This window comes from Aplysia californica, unplaced genomic scaffold (genome assembly GCF_000002075.1).
Source record: "Aplysia californica isolate F4 #8 unplaced genomic scaffold, AplCal3.0 scaffold00728, whole genome shotgun sequence".
In the NCBI taxonomy this organism is placed as follows: Eukaryota; Metazoa; Mollusca; class Gastropoda; order Aplysiida; family Aplysiidae; genus Aplysia; species Aplysia californica.
Genome location: NW_004797998.1, coordinates 69456 through 74499, shown reverse-complemented (window position 1 = coordinate 74499; position 5044 = coordinate 69456). Strand labels below are relative to the sequence as shown.

General features: G+C 43.5%; 1 protein-coding gene across 1 annotated transcript in view; it reads left to right on the top strand.

Annotated features, from left to right (window-relative positions):
* Positions 1-3627, top strand: part of LOC101855524 (palmitoyltransferase ZDHHC15B) — a gene marked incomplete in the record, with an annotated part of 44143 nt that extends 40516 nt beyond the window's left edge. The window contains 1 exon segment of the mRNA XM_013088359.2: positions 172-3627.
* Between the last annotated feature and the right edge of the window lie 1417 nt (positions 3628-5044).

Genomic DNA, 5044 nt, shown 5'->3' with positions numbered 1-5044 from the left:
TGTGTGTGTGTGTGTGTGACTCTCACAGTGAAGTGTGTGTGTGTGTGTGTGACTCTCACAGTGGACTGGTGTGTGTGTGTGTGTGTGTGTGTGTGACTCTCACAGTGAAGTGTGTGTGTGTGTGTGTGACTCTCACAGTGGACTGGTGTGTGTGTGTGTGTGTGTGTGTGTGACTCTCACAGTGAAGTGTGTGTGTGTGTGAACTGTGTGTGTGGTGCGGGGAACAAGGGCCAATGTTCTCCATGGCCAGACGTCATCTCATCATCACCGAGAACGTTGGACGTGGACAGCTGGGAGGGTTGGAAGCTGGGAGTTTTGTTTGGTGGACTTCTCTCTCGAATGTTTTCCCGAACCCCTCTTGTCTGATGGAGTTATTTCTGTATATGTGATCCTTTAAGACAAAAAACACTGGACACCAATGACGACTGGAAAACAACAGATTTTAGTGGATTTAATGGCCTTGAATTATAATGCTTTTGGGTCTATTATTTGTAAATTAGTCGGTTCCTTGTTAGCCCAGATTAGAAAGGGTTTTCCCTTTCCTGGTGAATTGCAGCCATCTCGATTGTTCCTAGTTTTTTGTGGTTCCCCCACCACGATGCCAAGATTAGATTTGGTTCCATGGGCTTCTTAACATTTCTGTGTGGCATAGATGAAGTTTGGGAAGATTTCTACAGTATAACACCACAACTGTTGGTTACTATAAGGGCGTAGCTGTTAGCTTTGTCAAAAAAGTCCTGGATCATCTGTTTTGTTTGGGGAGTTTTTTTGGTGTGAGTTCATATCAGTGAGGTTGTTTATATATAGGCCTATTGCCTGTGTGGGAACTTGTGTGTGTGTCAGATTTATCTATATATATGTCTGTTTGTCTGTCTTTCAAATGTCATATGTCTGAGCATCCTGTGTACAGGGGCTGATCGCTCTTATGAAGTGGGAAATTGCTGAACATTGAAGTTGTTTTTTTTCCTCGTTTTTTGGCAAAAGAGTACACACATCCACATGTTGTGCCCCTGTGGTCTGGTGTGGGTGTGTATGTGTGTGTGTCTGTGTGTGTGGGGGACAGGGAGAAGGGTTCGGGGAAGCGCTGGGACTCGCTTGCTGGGAATTTTATGATGTATATATATATTTCGCAGTACAGTGAAGAGAACATTTTTACTGTGTGTGTGGGTGCGTGTCTGAGTGTATGTGTGTGTGGGTGTGTGTGAGTGCGTGAGTGTGAGAGAGACACCACATTTTTAAGAGTGGAGTTGACGTTCATTGTTAGGAACCAAGATGCTATGATGATGCGTATCTCAATGAACTTCTCATTCTGTGGCCATGCTCGACTCTGTATTTTCCAGCAGGTCGTTCAGTTTTGTGACGGCTGCTTTTTGATAGATTTATTTATACTTGTACTAGTGCATGTTCTGATTTGTATCATTACTGTGCTTGGTTGATGAGACGCTGAGCTGATCTTGTGGGAGGCCGCAACATGAACCCTTGTGCTGTCTCTAGTGGCAGACTTTCACTATCAGTTTGGTCTAGTTTGTCCAATTGACCGCGCTGGACATCTGGTGTCCAACTGACCACACTGGACGTCTGGTGTCCAACTGACCACACTGGACGTCTGGTGTTCAATTGACCGCGCTGGACGTCTGGTGTCCAATTGACCGCGCTGGACGTCTGGTGTCCAATTGACCGCGCTGGACGTCTGGTGTCCAATGGACCGCGCTGGACGTCTGGTGTCCAACTGACCGCGCTGGACGTCTGGTGTCCAATTGGCCGCGCTGGACATCTGGTGTCCGACCACGCTGGACGTCTGGTTGGATGTTTTCCCTGACCCGCGTGGCTGCTCAACATTTGTACACAAAAAAGTGGTGGGATTTCGGGGTTTTCCAGGATATGACTTCCCCTTCCCGTAATTTTGTTTCTTGTTTTTCGAGTGACAAAAGTTTGTGTTGCAGATGTAGCGGTAGTCCTTCCACAACACATTCGCTTCTATTGCTGTAGATTATGTGTTGTGGAAAAACAAACTTTTTTCCTTTTTTTGTTTTGTTTTTTGCTTAAGTTGAAGCTGGGTTAGGGTTAGGGTTAGGTTTAGGGTTAGGGTTAGGTTTAGGGTTATATTGAGAACATTTGGGCCTTGTAGACCCCAGATATTGTGTCCTGAGGCTGTGGGGAATGTGCCTGTGAAAGTAGGTCACTGGAGACAGAAATACTGTAGGAAGACGTACGCCATAGAAAATGTAAAGCAATTTGATATTTTGGATATTTTTGATATTTTCACAGAAAGAACATCATCTGTTTAAAATTGCGAGAGTTTAGAAATAGTTGGGACATGCAGAGAAGTACAAGCTGACTTATTGACTTTTCTTGATAGATTGGAGGTTTGGGGAAGAAAAATGGAGATGGTTTTGGCGGAGTGTTGGACGTTGATTGCCACGAGCTGAGATGTTGACCTGTGGTAGACCTACCTCTGTACCCAGCTGCTCCGTCGATGTTGACCAATTTTGTCCTTGTTTGCACATCTCCGATAAAACGAATGTTTTGCTGCAAGGAACTATTTTCCCACAAATGAATCATTTTGCACGTTTCGTTGCTTTCTGTTCATATCTCTTTTTCGTTGCTTTTTTTTTTTTCCGTGTTTAGAGATGTGAATGTATTTTCTGTGCAAAGTTGCTGATTAATATTATTGTCTATTGTTTCTACAAAGCCACTAGAATCAAAAATACATGATTTGGTTTGGGGTTTTTTTGTTTGTATTGTTGATTTCATTTCACAGTTCATGTGAATTATGTATTTATTGTTGGGGATAAGTTTTGCAGTTAGAATTCATTTCCTAGCCTTTTGTCTTCAACCTGCCCTGTGGTTTCTTTTTTCTTCATGTTCATGTGTGCAATCACCTGTGTACTCTGACTTGTCTCGAGGGGGTTAACTCTGGCGTATATGTCACGTATATGTCATGCCGTGGTTAACTCTGGCGTATATGTCACGTATATGTCACGCCGTGGTTAACTCTGGCGTATATGTCACGCCGTGGTTAACTCTGGCGTATATGTCACGCCGTGGTTAACTCTGACGTGTGGTGGGACATTGTGTTTTCAAAAATTGATGATCAGTCTGATCAGTTGTTCTGAAAGTGGTGTTATTGAGGAGAATGCTTTTGTATATATGACAAAGGAAGAAATGTATATATATATATGACAAAGGAAGAAATGTATATATATATATGACAAAAGTGTATTTGAGAGATTTATCTTGTTGCGTAAAGTGTTTGTGTAGATGGTGGACTGTAGAAGAGCGAGAGCAGCATGAGCTGTCGGCTTTGTGCCGGGGAGGGATGGGCCCGGGGTGGGGGAAAGTTTCTCTCCATGGATTCCACTCGTGTTCCAATGTGGTGCTCTGTCAATGTTTTTGGATCTTTTTAGGTTTTGTCTCTTCAACTTAGTGTCTTTGGTCCGACAACAGATTTTTAAAAATTGTTTCTTTCTCTCAATCTGTCTTTCTCTTTCTCCTTTTTCTGAGATATTTGTCAACCTTGCTCTGTTGGAACTGACCATTTGAACAGGAACCATGGGGAGACAGGGTAGGTTTGATGATTTCATCTTATTTTGAAAATTTGAGAATAAATGACTGTATTGTGCTGTATTTTCATCCTTGTTGATAAGTTCTGTCTGTCTGACGTGTCTGTCTGACATCTCTGTCTGACGTGTCTGTCTGACGTGTCTGTCTGACATGTCTGTCTGATGTGGGGTATCTGGTGCTGTAAAACAGTGTAAAGAGAGGCATGTGGACATGTGTGTGACATATTGGCCTGTGGACGTTTGTGTGACATGTGGACGTGTGTGTGACATGTGGACGTGTGTGTGACATGTGGACGTGTGTGTGACATATTGGCCTGTGGATGTGTGTGTGTGACATGTGGACGTGTGTGTGACATATTGGCCTGTGGATGTGTGTGGTGTGACATGTGGACGTGTGTGTGACATATTGGCCTGTGGATGTGTGTGGTGTGACATGTGGACGTGTGTGTGACATATTGGCCTGTGGATGTGTGTGTGTGACATATTGGCCTGTGGATGTGTGTGTGTGACATATTGGCCTGTGGATGTGTGTGTGTGACATGTGGACGTGTGTGTGACATATTGGCCTGTGGATGTGTGTGGGTGACATGTGGACGCGTGTGCGACATATATTTCCCCACCGTGCACACTTGGGCTAGCTGGTGTGTTTATTTCCCTTAGTAATTCCCGCCATGAAGATTTTCATTGATGATGTAATATGTTGGCTTTGGATGATAATGTGAACTGTCTGGTATATTTGTTCTTCTCTTGTCAGAATTTGCCTTTGCTTTGTTTGTAAAAGTAAATTTTTATGGGTGTATAACACAAATACATTTTTATTCAATTAGAGGAAAATAAAAGTGTTGGGTGTAGTGAATGTGTGTGGTGTGAAGCTTTGCATGCAGCATGTGGGGTGACCTTGTGTGTGTGTGTGTGTGTGTGTGTGTCACTGAAAGATTTGTTGAGGCGGTGTCAGTTGTTGACAGGACAAGTCTTGGAATCTCTTTTCTTTTTTTTTTCAAACAAAAATGTTGTGTGTTTAAGTTGAATGCTTGTTTCAGCTCCGTTACTGTTACTGGTAGGGTTGGCTTATGTTACTGGTAGGGTTGGCTTATGTTACTGGTAGGGTTGGCTTATGTTACTGTTAGGGTTGGCTTATGTTACTGGTAGGGTTGGCTAATGTTACTGGTTGGGTTGGCTTATGTTACTGGTAGGGTTGGCTAATGTTACTGGTTGGGTTGGCTTATGTTACTGGTAGGGTTGGCTTATGTTACTGGTAGGGTTGGCTAATGTTACTGGTTGGGTTGGCTTATGTTACTGGTAGGGTTGGCTTATGTTACTGGTTGGGTTGGCTTATGTTACTGGTAGGGTTGGCTTATGTTACTGGTAGGGTTGGCTTATGTTACTGTTAGGGTTGGCTTATGTTACTGGTAGGGTTGGCTAATGTTACTGGTTGGGTTGGCTTATGTTACTGGTAGGGTTGGCTAATGTTACTGGTTGGG